At 42.4% G+C, this 19,628-nt stretch overlaps 1 protein-coding gene across 3 annotated transcripts in view; it reads right to left on the minus strand.

The window, feature by feature from the left end:
- Positions 1 to 19,628, minus strand: part of LOC128686813 (acetylcholinesterase) — a 388,717-nt gene that overhangs the window by 178,931 nt on the left and 190,158 nt on the right. The window contains exon 2 of one of the 3 annotated variants that reach the window (XM_053773925.2): positions 12,987 to 13,017. The exons of the other annotated variants lie outside the window; for them this stretch is intronic. The gene's annotated coding sequence lies outside the window, so the exon portion shown is untranslated. The remainder of the gene's footprint in view (positions 1 to 12,986; positions 13,018 to 19,628) is intronic. 3 annotated transcript variants of the gene reach the window in all.

The raw sequence follows: 19,628 nt of genomic DNA on the forward strand, positions 1-19,628 counted from the left end.
CATTCACAAAAATACGATAGAAAGTAAAACAACATAGGTAACTCAGAGCTACATCTCTAATACTTCATCCAGCTCCCCGGCGGTGGGCCGCGTGCCCAGAATGCTGCAGGCATTTCCTCTCTGGATCGCAACACTGAGTCTCTGAAAGAGGAAGCTGGTCGCCCTGTGGTCCTTGGTTTCTATGATGAGCTTTTCACCCAGCTCTATTAGGAACTTTAGAGCACACTTGCCCCATGCTCCAAGGGTCTCCGACCCTATTGGGATGAAGTTATAGCAAGGGGGAAGGTCTTCATATTTGCGGATCTTCTGGGTCTCTCTGTGGCTGGCAGCTCCACCCCCTTCCACTACGGCGTATGGCAAGTAGGTGTCTGCCAATGTGGCGGCACATGTGTAGTCCCAGGCAATCTGCTTTCCATCCTTCCAAGGTAGCATAGTGGCTCCATCAGGACGCTTTTGACTTCCGTCAGACCTCTGCACTTGGGGTTCCCGTCGAGCTGGGCAACGGGCTGTGGCGAGGCTTCTCTTTATGATGTCATTGACCTCCTCATGCCTGGCATACTTCCCTTCTGCTGTGTGACACAGGAGACCATGAAGTCAGAATATATATATATATATATATATATATATATATATATATATATATATATATATATATATATATATATATATATATATATATGTATATATATATATATATATATATATATATATATATATATATATATATATATATATATATATATATATATATATATATATATATATATATATATATATATATATATATATATATTTGTTAATTTGATTATTTGCTATTATTTATTTGTTAATGAGTACGTTTCGTGTGAGTTCCTTTATCTCTAAATCTATCAATCAGTCTTGTTTTGAAGTGTTACTGGTGACACTAGTGTAAGGTATCTGGTATACTGCCTGTACACATACACATACACTGCGTGCACACACACACACACACATACTGCATGCACGCGCACATACACACTGGGTGCACACACACATACACTGCGTGCACACACACACATATACTGTGTGTACACACACACACACACACAAAGGGATGTTAGGAAGTATTTCTTCAGTCATAGAGTTGTCAGGAAGAGGAATAATCTGGACAGTGACGTAGTGGAGGTAGGAACCATACATAGTTTTAAGATGAGGTATGATAAAGCTCATGGAGCAGGGAGAGAGAAGACCTAGTAGCGATCATTGAAGAGGCGGGGCCAGGAGCTATGAATCGACCCCTGGAACCACAAATAGGTGATACACACACACATACATTGCTCATGATAATTCACGCCGGAGGTCACTAATTAAACGTTATGATTTGTCATAATCGGCCGTTTGATGATTTTTTTAATAATTAAACAAAAAATATGATCGTGAACCCACATACGAAAAAAAATCGTGTATGATCCATTACATTCGCAATTGTTTTGGGAGGATACGTTCAGTTGAACGTGCAATATAGAAATGACATGGAATTCGTAATGTATATTTTTTACGGCTTTTTAATGTTCTTTCATATTAAAAAAAAAAGAACAATTTGATTAGACCTCGAATGAAAATTGTAACTGCAGATTTAATTCAATTTGGAATGTTGACACAATATACATTCAGCGTCACGGATGTATATACCTGAATATACACTATATCCCTTCATGAAACACACGTACAACACCTCTGTGACCATGTGGATATTCAATACCCTAATTACACACACACAACACACACACACACACACACACACACACACACACACACACACACACACACATGTATACATATATATATATATATATATATATATATATATATATATATATATATATATATATATATATATATATATATATATATATATATATGCAAAACAATCGTAGACAGGCGATCTTAACAATGCAAGACAAACCACGGAGGGGAGGGTGGAAATCTTTAGCTCAAGTACTTTCACAATGCTCAGTGCATCATCAGGAGCTGTGCAATGTTGCACAGGAGAAGTAGGGTAAGTTTTCAGAGAATAGTAGTGTGGAGACACCAGCCAGTCTCTGTCAGAGACCAACCCCTTCCTCCCCATATGGGGTAGGAGAGGGTCTGTGGGTTTTGAGAAGTCAAGGGATATGAAATTAGAAGATATAATAGCCAGCCCAAAGCTTGTGGCTGGCTGTTATATGCCATGAGATCTCAAAACCCAGAGGCTCTCTCCTACCCCATATGGGGGAGATGAGGATGGTAGTGGTGCAGGTGGCACCAAACCGTTGGTTTACATTCCGAGAGAGGTTGAGGCAGGTGACAAACCCGCACTGAGCTACTCTGAGGAAACTTCCCCTCACTTCTTCAGTTGTTGCCTTGCAACTCTGCATAGCTCCTGATGACGCACTGAGAAGTGTGAAAGTACGTGAGCTAAAAATCCCCCCATCACCCCGTGGCTTGTCTTGCATTAAGATCACCTGTCTGCGATTGTTTGTAAATATATTTATACAAGATAAACAGGTGATATCACAATATGCAGAACAACCACTGTGAAAAAATAGTGAAATTCTAAGCGATTTCGTGACTTCTCACATTATCAAGGAACTATAAAAATAAGACTTTAACAGGAAGGCATATAAGGGCAAGACTATACCTCACAGTCACGTCACGACACCCACCACTACTTCCCCGAAAAGAACCTTGAGTTTTCCCTAAAGTAAGTTTATTCTTTTCTCTGAGGATGAGGGGGTCCCCAGCACAGTCCCAGAGGTGGTACCTCCCTATATGGATATATATATATATATATATATATATATATATATTTATATATATTCATAGCTAGCAAGCATTCTTAATTTTCCTATTACTTTTGATTCTAATTCAGCACAGTTTCTTTTGCACAAGATTCTCTCCCGTACCTTCTTTCTCTTGAAGCTATGATTCGCCTTTTAGCTGGGTGGGCCATAGGCTGGGTGGGCCATAGGCTGGGTGGGCCATGAGTTGGGTGGACCACAGGGAACAGGTGTAGCCTGGTTTAAAGTTGTGTGTTGTGCTGCTGCCCATTCCCCGTACTGTACCCAACCCACCCCATCTACCCACCCATTATCCTGAGCCGGACCCCACCCACACACCCACCCACTCAACGGGCTGCACCCCACCCACACACCCACCATACTCACAAACACAGCATTACTCCCAAATCCCATAATAAAATATTTTTATCGTGTTTACTCATATCACATTGTCTCCTAAATATTATGTGTGTAAATATCACTAATGTAGGCTGTGTAATGTGTTGATCGATTTATGGGTAATGTTTTTATTATTTTTATGGGAAGAGCTAGGCTCGCGTAGGTCACTCAGTGCAAGGCTCGACCCTGGCTAAGAGGAGAGACTCTTAGGTAGGAGAGAAGCTGGGCATGACTGCAGCAAAATAAGGAAAGAGAATATAAGATTATTAGACAGAGGCATAATATTGATGCACTGTGACAAGGCTTCGCTCTGTATTGTCTTATGAAGCTCTACACTGAGCGAAGTGTCACATAAGCTTGTTAGGCACAGCCTAAGCTGATGTGTTGTTCCGTTACGCTGAAGCTCATACTACGAGACCAGTTCAAAAGAGTCAGGAAGGAAGGAAGGAAGAAAGGGGAAGGAAGGAAGGAAGCAGGGAAGGAAGGAAATCGGTTAATTCATAAAGGATGACAGGAAGGTATGCGAAAAATTATAATAGAAACTTCAAAGAAGTGTTTACTGCAGAAGTTGGTGAACATACCAGAAGAAAGTGCAGAAAGGAGCGAGCAACAAACTTTGGAAGAAATTTCACATCCACGGGAAGAATGAGAGAGCTCCTGAGAACTCTAGATACCATGACATCAATGTAACAACAGTGGGTGTAACGCATTGTCAGAGGTAGAGGATATAATACACGTCGATGGAAAGAGGGATACCGATAAAGAGCTGGAACACTGCTAGTGTCAGTCCACTATACAAGAAGAGAAATAGATACGAAACACTAAATGATGATTTTAGTTGACTAGTAGAGTGCCTAAGGTGCTAGTAAAGGTAATGTAACGGAGAATAAATGAGTGCCTCGTAAGTGATACCGAAAACAAAAATGTTGGGTAGCAAGATTCATCTTCGATTCCAGGAAGCATTTGATGTAGAACCATAGAAGAGGCTGTTATACCAACTGGAAGAGCAGGTTAAGGTACACGAGAAGAAGTTCAAGTAGATAAGAGAGTACCTAGTGAATAAAAAGAATAAAAAAGAATGCGAAGAAAAGAAGTATTGGAGAGGGCATGTGTGACGAGTGGAGTCCCCCGAAATCTGCACCTGGACTTGAGAGAGAAGACCATAGACAGAATGCAACCTGGTAAAAAGAGAAGCAGTAGACAGAGTGAAATATGAAGGAAACCGGAATAAGCATTACTCCAAGCATATCACCCAGACATATTCATAAATTATTCACCTTCCACAGCGTAGGCACAACTAGCTAGTATAAGAAATGCTTTCAGGAACTTGATTAACGATTCATTAAGGACATTACACTCAACATATGTTAGAACCATCTTGAAATATGCGGCACACTGGCTACGAGGAGAGACTTAAGGCACTCAACCTAGCAACACTAGATGACAGGAGAACCATGGGTGACATGATCATAGCATACAAAATATTCAGAGGAACAGAGTGAAGAATGAGTATAATGGCCTGGAATCTTTCTTTAAGCCGAGGATTAGTCTAGCTGGTCTTATACACTACTAGAGGTTAATGACCTCTTAATTCTTGGTTTCATTACATGGCGAGGAGGAATCCGTGTACTTACAGCGGGACCACAGCCAAGTAATGAGCATTTCCACTCTCTTCTATACTCAAGGCTCAAAGGATGTTTGATCTGAATTCTTGCACTTACATGTGTGTGTCGCCTTCCTCTTTGTATTGGACTGATGAAGCCACTGTGTGGCGAAACGTTTCCTGAATAAAGATTCCCATATGCTGCATAAGTGTCTCAATCTTCAACTTGTCGGTTTTTCAAACCATTCATCACAAAATAATTCATTCTGACATAGTGTGTTTAGGGCAGTTTTAACATTAGTTCAAGTCACCTAGGGTGCCGGAAACTAAATCAGGAACAAGATCATGGTAACTCAAGTAACAAAAAAATTCTTGCACCAAATATTAATGATTTACCAAGACGAGATGATGAGCAAGACATATATGCAACACTTGGGTATCTTTATTGCGGAGACGTTTCCCCAACCAGTGGCTTCATCAGTCCAATATAGAGAATAATACCGAAAACGGGGAAAGACACGAATAAGTCGTTTGAGGTAATCAGTCCCTTAGCCTAGAAAGTAGGTGTTCAGTCCAACATTATTGGTGAATCTGATTCACCAAGGCTGCCCTTCTTGACTGAGGGACTGATCATCTCAAACTTCTTCATGTCTTCCACCGTCTGCAGTGTCATTATCGGTATTGGACTGATAAAGCCACTAGTTAGCGAAACGTTTCCCCATTGATGATATCCAGGTGTTACACATGAGTCTTATTCATCAACTTTTGTTGTCTTTGTAGTGTGTCATCGGAAGGGCGAAACAGTGTATTATAGACGAGTACAAAGACGAAGTAGCAACGTTTCACTTTGTGTAAAGAATACACTGCATGAAGGGACATATAGAGAGTTGTTACTTTATTGAAAACAAGTGGAGAAGCAACAACTGGATGGCAGAATACACTTACAAATAACTGGTAGCTCCTCTTACTCTCTAACTCCCCTTTAATCTCTAAGTGGATCCCTCCACTTCGCAGACCTGGCAAGTTCAACGACCAACCTCGTCTGACTCTCCACTACACAATCCCCGGAACTCGTGTGTTTAACAAGACGTAAAGTGACTTCAAACCAGGAACCACTACTAGAGTTAATTCAAACAACCTTGTCACCTCACTCTACATAACTTATTATTCTCTAAATAAATGGTTCAGAGAACCGACAAGTTGATAAATTAGACACATGTGTAACACTTGGGTATGTTTATCGTGGAAACGTATCGCCACACAGTGGCTTCATCAGTCTTGTACGAAGAAGAATAGTGAAGATCAGAAGGAAAATGAGGTAATTAGTCCCTCAGCATGGAGTCGCTGTAATCAGTCCATCAAAACTGACTTCAGGCTGAGAGAGTATTGGACTGATGTAGTTACTGTGTTGCAAAATGTTTCCACAATAAAGATACACAAGTATAGCACATGTGTCTAATTTATCAACTATTCTCTACTATATAACTAACTATTTTCTGTTTCTTACACACTATATAACTAATTGTTCTTTACTTCTCCACACTGTTCTCTCTCTCTTCAACTGTTCCCCACTATTCTACACAATATTCCACCCACTAATCTCCCCTATTCCCTATGTTATTATTCTGGATTATGAAACGAAATGAATCTTGGGATGACTGTGTTCTTTTAATGCCTTCCGGTTCTTGAAGGCTTTCTCCAGTGCCTTTAGTCTCAATCAGTGGGACATTGGCTCTCCTCCAGTTTGGGGAGGTCGGGGGGTCGCTGTCAGATAGCGGGGTGCCAAAATACTCTGTCCCATCTCTGGCAATTCCGTGGAACGTGGAGATGTGAGGATATACCTGACGAGAGACATGAACCTTTCGCAACTATATTTGGAAGAACGCAGAGAAGTGGAACGGCCTTAAATGTTTTATATATAAATATTCTTTGGGGAGAGATGAAGGCAGAGGCTAGAAGTCATTGATATTGTTCCTTAATTTGTTTGAAAATGAATTAGATATATGGCCTAGTGCTATGTAATCAGTCGAAGTTAGTTTCAGACCCTTGGTAAAGGTACGATTTCACAGAACTTAGTGTACTAACGTAAATTTACGACATCACACGACGTTGTGCATTAATACAACTCTACATCATACATCGTTGTGTATTGACACAAATCTACATCATACAACGTTGTATGTTGACGTAAATCTACAACATGACATCACACAACGTAGTGCACTGACGTAAATAAAAATAGTGTTTTTCGTGGCCTGTTCAAACCAAGAGCTGGAAACGAAACCAATTGCAAGTTCACATAGAGAGTCATTGAGCCTCGGTCGATACAGGTCTGGGAGGTCAGGGATCTGCTGACCGTGATTGCTGACACTGGTGATGGTACTTGCTGACACTCTGGTGATGGTACTTGCTGACACTCTAGTGACGGACGTTGCTGACACTCTGATGATGGTACTGCTGACACTCTAATGACGATGGTTGCTGACACTCTGATGATGGTATTGCTGACACTCTAGTGACGGAGGCTGTTGACACTCTGGGTTCACAGAGGCTGGTGACACTCGTCAACATGTACATCCACCGAGAGGCTTGGACTTACAGCAAGCGTGCATGAGCGTGTTCGATAGGAGTGAATGGAGACGAATGGTATTTGGGACTTGACGATCTGTTGGAGTGTGAGCAGGGTAACATTTAGTGAAGGGATTCAGGGAAACCGGATATTTTTGTATAGCCGGACTTGAGTCCTGGAAATGGGAAGTACAATGCCTGCACTCTAAAGGAGGGGTTTTAGGATATTAGCAGTTTGGAGGGATATGTTGTGTATCTTTATACGTATATGCTTCTAAACTGTTGTGTTCTGAGCACCTCTGCAAAAACAGTGATTATGTGTGAGTGAGGTGAAAGCGTTGAATGATGATGAAAGTATTTTCTTTTTGGGGAACTTTCTTTTTGGGTCACCCTGCCTCGGTGGGAGACGGCCGACTTGTTGAAGTATATATATATATATATATATATATATATATATATATATATATATATATATATATATATATATATATATATATATATATATATATATATATATATATATATATATATATATATATATATATATATATGGGGAAGTGGAACAGAATTCTTCCTCCGTAAACCATGCGTGTTGTCAGTGGACATTGTTGTCTATGCTTAAGACAGCAAGAATCAAATATTCTGCTTTGCTTCATCGAGGAAGTGGCAAGGAAGCAAAAGTACTAGGTCAGCATTTTTTTTGTGCAAGGGCCAGTGACGGCATGGGGCGCTGTGGCGTCTTCAGATTACTTTTGACTCTACTGAGAGTGACACTGACGCCAGGATAACCAACAAAGAACACTGATCTGTGCGTTAGTGTGAACAAAGTATCTCATAAAACACAATAAACACTTAAGAGAAGTGTGATCAGCTTCTTCAGTGATAACATTGTGAACAATAAAGACAAATCTTGTGGAACATAGTGTACCAGTGTGCGTTTCCTAGACAATGGAAGACGTGGACATCCAAGGACACTTCAGCTTCTATCAAGTCACCGATACCTGTCGAAGGTGTGAAGAACACCATAGCTCACGCTACAAGAGCAAGGTAGGTTACGAATTTCTTGTAGTACAGGGGGCTGCGCAGTTCTTGTGTCGCAAGGAGTTTGTAATCAACCTATAGTCGGCAGTAAGGTGCGGACTTTTGAGTCCAAACAAGTAAGTCTGTCAGCCATCAGTGAATGAAATATGCTGACATAACACCCCCTAGGGGTAATTTATAATCTTACAAATTATAACTCTTCACAGCCCGTTGAGAGATGAGTCGACAGCTTCTAGACTTAGTCTGCAGGGGCGGCTGTGCAGGTGATGAGTTGTCTTTAAGTTAAGTTTCCACTCTTTAAACTTAGCTGATAACCCATTTCTCAACATACATATATATATATATATATATATATATATATATATATATATATATATATATATATATATATATATATATATATATATATTTATATATATATATATATATATATATATATATATATATATATATATATATATATATATGGGGAAGTGGAACAGAATTCTTCCTCCGTAAGCCATGCGTGTTGTAAGAGGCAACTAAAGTGCCGGGAGCAAGGGGCTAGTAACCCCTTCTCCTGTACATATTACTAAATGCAAAAGGAGAAGCTTTCGTTTTTCCTTTTGGGCCACCCCGCCTCGGTGGGATACGGTGTGTTGAAAGAAGATATATATATATATATATATATATATATATATATATATATATATATATATATATATATATATATATATATATATATATAAGATAATATAATATAATAATAAACCCGTAGGGACAAAACTATATACACACTAAGAGATGCATGTCTCTCTAGTGTACAATACACTGAGAGTTCACTTTAACTCTTCAGGAAACACATGCAGAAAATCTCCATCTTACATATCCTACCACATCGCTGCACATTCCCCTATCGCCTACCTGGAAGAGGTTTAGTGACGAAAAGCTGCCTACCGATATCCCAAGGCGCCATAATCTTAAGAAACTGCAGCGTTGAGGAAGAAAGGTTTTAGGTGATCCATTAGGAGGGGGTGGGGGGAATGTAGTCATCGTAGTGGGCTAAGACTTAGTGTACTTCTGTGGACTGGCTCATTTAGCAGTGATTCCATTTAATGGGAGGTATGTTATGCTTGTTGGTGAAGCTGCAGCTGCGGGTCATCATATGATCATACTAAGACCCGCGTCAGGAAATAGGTGAAATGTTTCCTGATAAACCTTACCTAACCTAAGGTGATTGGATGGTAGGAAATACAAGGTAATCACCTATTTAAAGTAATTCATGCTGTTGGTTTGGCCGATGTTGCTTGGATCAGTGAGTGTTTGGAATGAGTGTAAATGATCATATCACATATCGTTGTTTCTCATTTAGTACCTTCTTAAAATGACTCTTATTGTGTGTATATCGTGCTGTATAGGTAAAATTGGTCAATTACCAAGAAAACTCTTTTAAAATTAAGTCCTTTCTAACATTTTCTCTTATACGTGTAAAGAAATATTTTTTTCATTTATGTTAATGCAAAAAATTATAATTTTTTTACCCAAAAAACCTTAGAAAACTTACCTAACCTTATTATAACAAGCGCAGTTTAATTTAGCCTAATCTGACTAAATATATTTTAGTTAAAGTTACAATAATTTAATAATAAACAAACACAATGAAATATATTGTTTTCGTTAGGTTCAGAATGGTTTTTACGAAATTACTGCATACACAAATTTTCGCTTGCCTTATTCGGCAAGAAGAGCGTTGCTATTTAAGCCAAAATCGAAAGTTTTTACCTATTCGGCACGACATTTTATATATATATATATATATATATATATATATATATATATATATATATATATATATATATATATATATATATATATATATATATATATATATATATATATATATATATATATATATATATATATATATATATATATATATATATATACATATATATATATATATATATATATATATATATATATATATATATATATATATATATATATATATATATATATATATGCAAAACAACCACTGTGAAAGAATAGAGAAATTCCAAGCGCTTTCGTGACTACTTACATTATCAAGGAACTATGAAAGTAAAGCATCCAAGGAAGGTATATAAGGGGTCTGGCCAACACCTCACTATCATATATGGAGAGAGAGAGAAGCGAGAGAGTTCAACAGCATTTTGATGAACACAGTGGTAGTGTTCATCACTATACAGACACTCACGAGAAATAATAACAAAGGGTGATTGTTGGCTGAAGACGGTTGAGTCTGCTGCAGAAAAAAAATATGACAAAGAAAAACTCAAGGAAGGGATGAGCTAAAGCGTGAGTGAAAGATGTACGAGAGAGAATGATGAGTAAGACACGAATTTCAGCTCACGAGAGAATAGCATGAACAAGAAATGCCGTATTTTCCGGCATGTAAGGCGCACATTTTTCCACGAAAATGTCTTGGAAAATCACCCCTGCGCCTCATATGCTTGAAGCCAGAGTCGAGGGTAGGCTTTGGGTTACGCTTTAGCGTAAAGTAATTAGCCCTTGATTATAATTACTGATTTACTGTTATGATACCTCTGTCTTTGGTAACTCATCTTCATGGCCGTCTACACGACCCTCAGTCTTGCTTTACTCCTTCCCCCATCCTCCCTAACTGACTCTCTGACAAGCCATCACACAAACAGACTGACTCCCTGACCAAAGACTGATTGACTACTTAAGGGACTGACTGACCGATCGTCTGAGTGCCTGACTGACCCTCTAACTTTGTTCTCTTCAAACGTAAACACGTTGTTACGTGATCAACAAAACTATTACGTGATAACTTCAGTTTGTGTGGTGGTTCCAGGCTCGCCACAGCCACTCACAGAAACCCGACCCTAAGCTGCTGACCACTTCATAAGTAACCCGCACGTAACAGAGTCAAAATTCCCTTCTCCATCATGTGTGACTAATCAATGGCTCAAGTCGGATCGGAATGTTTCCATACGTCTCGCTCTATGTCCGTATTATTTGTGTATTATTCAAGTAGCGGTATTGTGACTTTTTTTCATTCTTCACTGTTATGTACAGCTGTTGCTTCTATAACAGCTGTGTATAACGCCTAGATATGGGCAGGTGTTATACACCTGGATGCTCTAGCCCACCTTACACTCACTTCCGACCCACTTTTAACCCACCTTCTCCACAATCTCTCTCCCAGAATCCTTGTTGTTGTTCATCCAGGCTTCCTTATCTTAACTTTGCAACTCCACACGGAAACATTGGCCTCTGCATCAACTATTCCATCTCAACTCTGACTAAACTTCTCGCCTACGTTTCCTCAGCAAACTTCTCCTTGCAACACTGGCCTCAGCATTCCCAGCTATCATTCTAACACTGGACGGGAGGCACCTTGATGCCAGCGAAGGGCTCTTGATCCTCTGAAATAGGAGCTACCCCCTCCCGCTCATTTTCCTTGGATCAAATCTCTCATTCCCTTGGTGCTGTGTGACCCCCACCCCTTCTGGTTTAGCGCTTCTAACTATACATAAGGCTAGTATCCCATTTCTCAATTAATTTGAATCTTCTCCATTCCTCCAGTAATGTAATAACCTCCCATTCCTCCAGTAATTATATGTGATGAATTATGTGTGTTGAATTATACCATGGGAGACAGTAGTAATTATCTTGTCTCAAGAGATAAGATAATTGTTACCATACCATGGGAGATAGAGGTGATAATTTATGTCATGCCATGAGAGATAGCAGTGAAAATTTCTGCAATGCCATGGGAGAGAACAGTGATAATTTCTGCCATGCCATGGGAGATAGCAGTGATAATTTCTGCCATGGGGGAGATAGCAGTGATAATTTCTACCACGCCATGGGGAGATAATAGTGATAATTTCTGCCATACCATGGAGGAGATAGCAGTGATAATCTCTACCATGTCATGGTAAATAGCAGTGATAATTTTTGCCATGCCATGGGAGAGATCAGTGATAATTACTACCATGCCATTGGAAAGAGCAGTAATTGTCTTGTCCCATCCCATGGGAGAATAATTGAAGGCTGGACCATTCCTCTCTCGTTCATGAGTCTTAGTGAGTTATAATGCACGTCTCCTCTCTTTCTCTCTCTCTCTCTCTCTCTCTCTCTCTCTCTCTCTCTCTCTCTCTCTCTCTCTCTCTCTCTCTCTCTCTCTCTCTCTCTCTCTCTCTCTCTCTCTCTCTCTCTCTCTCTCTCTCTCTCTCTCTCTCTCTCTCTCTCTCTCTCTCTCTCTCTCTCTCTCTCTCTCTCTCTCTCTCTCTCTCTTGCTGCATTAACAGTGTATAACTGAGTCTATCACTCACTTATCATCCCCTTGTTTGTTCACATCTCACTTATCACCTCTTCCTTGATTCTTGCATTTGTAGCTGCATAGCCCATGTCTGTGTCTCGTATCTCTCCTCATCTACACACACACACACGTAATCTTCCCTCTCTCTACTCTCCCATACATCTACCTTTCTCCTCTATATTCACTTTCATCTTGTTTAACTCAGTATCCATAGAGATTTATTTTGTAACTCCTCTACCACTACAGAGAACAACTCTTTCTCTAGGTTTAAATCTGACGTACTTACTTGAAGTGTTGACCAAGCAACTAGGCTCTACCTGTGAAAAAAAAGTTATGTTAATAATAATAATTAATAATAATAATAATAATAATAATAATAATAATAATAATAATAATAATAATAATAATAATAATAATAATAATAATAATAATAATAATAATAATTAAAATAATAATAATAATAATAATAATAATAATTTAAATAATAATAATAGTAATAATAATAATAATGATAATAATTAAAATAATAATAATAATGATAATAATTAAAATAATAATAATAATTAGCAGACTGTAACTGAATATGGAGATATTGATACATGTGTGTTAGTGAAAACAATTTGGTATTGCATAAACTGTAGTCAACTTATCACGTTATTCCTTGTGTTTACATAATAACTGTACATGTAGGGGACGCAGCAAGCACAGTAAGAGGTAACTCAATATATATAAGGTAGAGCAAGACTTTTCAAAAACCTTCCCCTCATATATGAGGGGAATTATCAACACACCGCTGGCTGTTTTCCAGAGGGAACTGGATTAGTTTCCCAAAGTCAGTTCATGATAAGCCAGATTGCGGTGCTTATGTTGCGTGATGCTAGGACCAACAGTCCGATTGATAGACCACGGGTAGGTAGACCCCCGTGTGGGTTATTCATCGCAAGTAGTGAAGGCTCGAGCCACTGTCTGATTAGCGAGAAACGGTCGCATTTCTAAGCCTTGTCCTGTGTTCCTCTTGTGCATTAAAATGGCACTCACCTAATTGTGATTGCAGAGATCGATTCATTGCTCCTGGCCCCGCCTCTTCACTTTAAACCAATCAGAGAAGCTGGTGCGTAAGTGTATGTTGGGGAGCGGGGAGGGTCTTCCCAATTATATATATAAATGCCTCAATTCAATCAACTAACCGGCGTCAGCTGATTTTGCCAGACAGATGAACAACAACAAACAACATGTGGCATAACAGCTGTCAGCTGACAGATGACTGACGACAGACACACTTTCCACAACGGTTATTACAACGTTGTGGGTTTTCTCAAGTACATCATCAAGTGCTTGAGGAAGTAGTACCTGCTGAGTGACACTATATAATTCGATGATTCACAAGTGCCTCCCCACAGTGCCTCCCCACAGTGCCTACCGACAGTGCCTCCCCACAGTGCCTCCCCACAGCGCCTCCCCACAGTGCCTCCCCACAGTGCCTCCCCACAGTGCCTACCCACAGTGCCTACCCACAGTGCCTCCCCACAGTGCCTCCCCACAGTGCCTCCCCACAGTGCCTCCCCACAGTGCCTACCCACAGTGCTTACCCACAGTACCTCCCCACAGTGCCTACCCACAGTGCCTACCCACAGCGCCTACCCACAGTGCCTACCCACAGTACCTCCCCACAGTGCCTCCCCACAGTGCCTACCCACAATGCCTACCCACAGTACCTACCCACAGTGAGTGCCCACAATGCCTACCCACAGTGCCTACCCATTTTCGAAAGTAATAGTCGTTGCCTTATTAGAAGAAGTAAATTACCGGACACGACCCAAGCATTGTGTACAGGGTCAGCATCAAATCATGTGTCTTAAGGAAGACGAATCAACTTTTCTGAACCTTACCCTGGCTTTAGAAAAACTCATTCTTTGAAAATTTCCACTGAAGATTTCCACTGAATAGGCGGTTATATCGCATAATTACATCGAGGAATGTGCCTCTGTCAGTGTATAAACACAGAGAGATGTGCATTTCTCAGTATATAAACACAGAGAGATGTGCATTTCTCAGTGTATAAACACTGAGAGATGTGCGCCTCTCACTTTATTCTTTTCCCGTGTATACAGTATACTTGATATTAAAGTACAGGTGAATCGTAGTCTTCATGAGCCTTTTATATTAGACATGCATTAAACGTAACAAGTTAACTTATCTGACGTATGGAAGCTCTTGTAATTCATGTCAGGTGTTGAAGCGGAAAGTCTGACAGAGCTTTACTTCAGTGCGCTGGAGAAATGTAGACAAAGTGGGAGCTCAGGGTGAGGGAGGAGCAATATTGTCTTGACGAGATGGTCTTTTACCCTGCGAAACTCCTTCAGTTTTAGGGCCAGCTAGAATCCTACGTTCACTGACCTGTTAGAATCCCTCACCTCCAGGACCAGCTAGAATCCTACACTCACTGACTTGTTAGTTTTATGTCAAAAGAGGATTAGGCCTAGCATCTTAGATTTAAACATGCTAATAGCAGCTTTAAGCTAACTTATATTCTAACATAACTAACGCGACTGTCGAGTAAACAAAGCAAGCATAGCACAATGCAGCTAACACGATCGCTAACAGAGGTCGTGACGTCACGAACTCTAAACCAATCAGAGGAGCTTGTGGTCAGCGAGGCCAGAGGAGGGAGCGCTGGGTCAACACATTCTCTTCCCTTGTTTACCTAACTAACTGCATGTGTGTTTGTTGTTTTCAGGCAGATTCACTGTGGCGAGGCTGAGCTTCGTGTACACATATGTATGCTCACTCATGTAAGCACGTTGAAGCTGCACATATGTAAGCATGTACTCGTATACACAGGGATACATACGGATATACATGCACACATACATACACACACACACATGCATTCAAGTAATATAATTAATTATACATGAGAACACACACACACACACACACACACACACACACACACACACACACACACACACACACACACACACACATACACACAAACACACAAACACACAAACACACACACACACACACACACACACACACACACACACACACACACACACACACACACACACACACACACGCACACACACACACGCACACACACACACAGACACATACACACACACATACGCACGATAAATACTGTACAGAAGATGCGAACAGTAAACAGAGGAACAACATTTTCGAAACTCAGTGGAATCACCTCCGGCTCACAACTGAAGGACCAGAGTTCGATCCATACACCTGTTGCCCCTGTCCACCCAGCAGTAAACAGGTTCCCAGGAGCTAACCAACTGCATCCTGGGGATGAAGTGTCTTGATTGAAATTTTCAAAGGTACGATGACAGCTCTTGGACTGTAAATTTAGCTGTGACAATACATCGATATGGCTGCTGGAACTTGGCATTGTCGAAGGAAGAAATGAGCCGTGTTGCCTGGCTCTCTATACTGTGTAAATACCGGCAGGAAGTCCAATGGTGAGGAGCATACTAATGGTCAGTGAGTTGTCGCTTAAAATATCCTCGTAGAGAGAACGTTTCGTCGCTCTTCTGAATAATTGCCTCGACTTGATAATAGTTTAGAGCGAACCGAAACGTCGTGAGTCGTTTCTTCATTCATAACGTGAATTATGAATCATGTGTTCCCTTCTACCATTGACTAGTGTTGGTGTGTACCCTTGTACTAGTGGCCAGTGTTGGTGTGTACTCTTGTACCAGTGGCCAGTGTTGGTGTGTACCCTTGTACTAGTGGCCAGTGTTGGTGTGTACTCTTGTACCAGTGGCCAGTGTTGGTGTGTACCCTTGTATTAGTGGCCAGTGTTGGTGTGTACTCTTGTACCAGTGGCCAGTGTTGGTGTGTACCCTTGTACCAGTGGCCAGTGTTGGTGTGTACCCTTGTACCAGTAGCCAGTGTTGGTGTGTACCCTTGTACCAGTGGCCAGTGTTGGTGTGTACCCTTGCACCAGTGGCCAGTGTTGGTGTGTACCCTTGTACCAGTGGCCAGTGTTGTTGTGTACCCTTGTACCAGTAGCCAGTGTTGGTGTGTACTCTTGTACCAGTGACCAGTGTTGGTGTGTACCCTTGTACCAGTAGCCAGTGTTGGTGTGTACCCTTGTACCAGTGGCCAGTGTTGGTGTGTACTCTTGTACCAGTAGCCAGTGTTGGTGTGTACCCTTGTACCAGTGGCCAGTGTTGGTGTGTACCCTTGTACTAGTGGCCAGTGTTGGTGTGTACTCTTGTACCAGTAGCCAGTGTTGGTGTGTACCCTTGTACCAGTGGCCAGTGTTGGTGTGTACTCTTGTACCAGTAGCCAGTGTTGGTGTGTACTCTTGTACCAGTGGCCAGTGTTGGTGTGTACCCTTGTACCAGTGGCCAGTGTTGGTGTGTACCCTTGTACCAGTGGCCAGTGTTGTTGTGTACCCTTGTACCAGTAGCCAGTGTTGGTGTGTACTCTTGTACCAGTGGCCAGTGTTGGTGTGTACCCTTGTACCAGTAGCCAGTGTTGGTGTGTACCCTTGTACCAATGGCCAGTGTTGGTGTGTACTCTTGTACCAGTAGCCAGTGTTGGTGTGTACCCTTGTAATAGTAGCCAGTGTTGGTGTGTACCCTTGTACCAGTAGCCAGTGTTGGTGTGTACTCTTGTACCAGTGGCCAGTGTTGGTGTGTACCCTTGTACCAGTGGCCAGTGTTGGTGTGTACCCTTGTACCAGTGGCCAGTGTTGGTGTGTACCCTTGTACCAGTGGCCAGTGTTGGTGTGTACCCTTGTACCCAGTGTTGGTGTGTACCCTTGTACCAGTGGCCAGTGTTGGTGTGTACTCTTGTACCAGTTGCCAGTGTTGGTGTGTACCCTTGTACCAGTGGTCAGTGTTGGTGTGTACTCTTGTACCAGTGGCCAGTGTTGTTGTGTACCCTTGTACCAGTGGCCAGTGTTGGTGTGTACCCTTGTACCAGTGGCCAGTGTCAGTGTTGTGTACCCTTGTACCAGTGGCCAGTGTTGGTGTGTACCCTTGTACCAGTGGCCAGTGTTGGTGTGTACCCTTGTACCAGTGGCCAGTGTTGGTGTGTACCCTTGTACCAGTGGCCAGTGTTGGTGTGTACCCTTGTACCAGTGGCCAGTGTTGGTGTGTACAGTGTTGGTGTGTACCCTTGTACCACCAGTGTTGGTGTGTACCCTTGTACCAGTGGCCCAGTGTTGGTGTGTACCCTTGTGTGTACCCTTGTACCAGTGGCCAGTGTTGGTGTGTACCCTTGTACCAGTGGCCAGTGTTGGTGTGTACCCTTGTACCAGTGGCCAGTGTTGGTGTGTACCCTTGTGTGGCCAGTGTTGTGTGTACCCTTGTACCAGTGGCCACCCTTGTACCAGTGGCCAGTGTTGGTGTGTACCCTTGTACCAGTGGCCAGTGTTGGTGTGTACCCTTGTACCAGTGGCCAGTGTTGTTGTGTACCCTTGTACCAGTGGCCAGTGTTGGTGTGTACCCTTGTACCAGTGGCCAGTGTTGGTGTGTACCCTTGTACCAGTGGCCAGTGTTGGTGTGTACCCTTGTACCAGTGGCCAGTGTTGGTGTGTACCCTTGTACCAGTGGCCAGTGTTGGTGTGTACCCTTGTACCAGTGGCCAGTGTTGGTGTGTACCCTTGTACCAGTGGCCAGTGTTGGTGTGTACCCTTGTACCAGTGGCCAGTGTTGGTGTGTACCCTTGTACCAGTGGCCAGTGTTGGTGTGTACCCTTGTACCAGTGGCCAGTGTTGGTGTGTACCCTTGTACCAGTGGCCAGTGTTGGTGTGTACCCTTGTACCAGTAGCCAGTGTTGGTGTGTACCCTTGTACCAGTGGCCAGTGTTGGTGTGTACCCTTGTACCAGTGGCCAGTGTTGGTGTGTACCCTTGTACCAGTGGCCAGTGTTGGTGTGTACCCTTGTACCAGTGGCCAGTGTTGGTGTGTACCCTTGTACCAGTGGCCAGTGTTGGTGTGTACCCTTGTACCAGTGGCCAGTGTTGGTGTGTACCCTTGTACCAGTGGCCAGTGTTGGTGTGTACCCTTGTACCAGTGGCCAGTGTTGGTGTGTACCCTTGTACCAGTGGCCAGTGTTGGTGTGTACCCTTGTACCAGTGGCCAGTGTTGGTGTGTACCCTTGTACCAGTGGTCAGTGTTGGTGTGTACCCTTGTACCAGTGGCCAGTGTTGGTGTGTACCCTTGTACCAGTGGCCAGTGTTGGTGTGTACCCTTGTACCAGTGGCCAGTGTTGGTGTGTACCCTTGTACCAGTGGCCAGTGTTGGTGTGTACCCTTGTACCAGTGGCCAGTGTTGGTGTGTACCCTTGTACCAGTGGCCAGTGTTGGTGTGTACCCTTGTACCAGTGGCCAGTGTTGGTGTGTACCCTTGTACCAGTGGCCAGTGTTGGTGTGTACCCTTGTACCAGTGGCCAGTGTTGGTGTGTACCCTTGTACCAGTGGCCAGTGTTGGTGTGTACCCTTGTACCAGTGGCCAGTGTTGGTGCCAGTGTTGGTGTGTACCCTTGTACCAGTGGCCAGTGTTGGTGTGTACCCTTGTACCAGTGGCCAGTGTTGGTGTGTACCCTTGTACCAGTGGCCAGTGTTGGTGTGTACCCTTGTACCAGTGGCCAGTGTTGGTGTGTACCCTTGTACCAGTGGCCAGTGTTGGTGTGTACCCTTGTACCAGTGGCCAGTGTTGGTGTGTACCCTTGTACCAGTGGCCAGTGTTGGTGTGTACCCTTGTACCAGTGGCCAGTGTTGGTGTGTACCCTTGTACCAGTGGCCAGTGTTGGTGTGTACCCTTGTACCAGTGGCCAGTGTTGGTGTGTACCCTTGTACCAGTGGCCAGTGTTGGTGTGTACCCTTGTACCAGTGGCCAGTGTTGGTGTGTACCCTTGTACCAGTGGCCAGTGTTGGTGTGTACCCTTGTACCAGT

This window comes from Cherax quadricarinatus, chromosome 7 (assembly GCF_038502225.1).
Source record: "Cherax quadricarinatus isolate ZL_2023a chromosome 7, ASM3850222v1, whole genome shotgun sequence".
Classification (NCBI taxonomy): Eukaryota; Metazoa; Arthropoda; class Malacostraca; order Decapoda; family Parastacidae; genus Cherax; species Cherax quadricarinatus.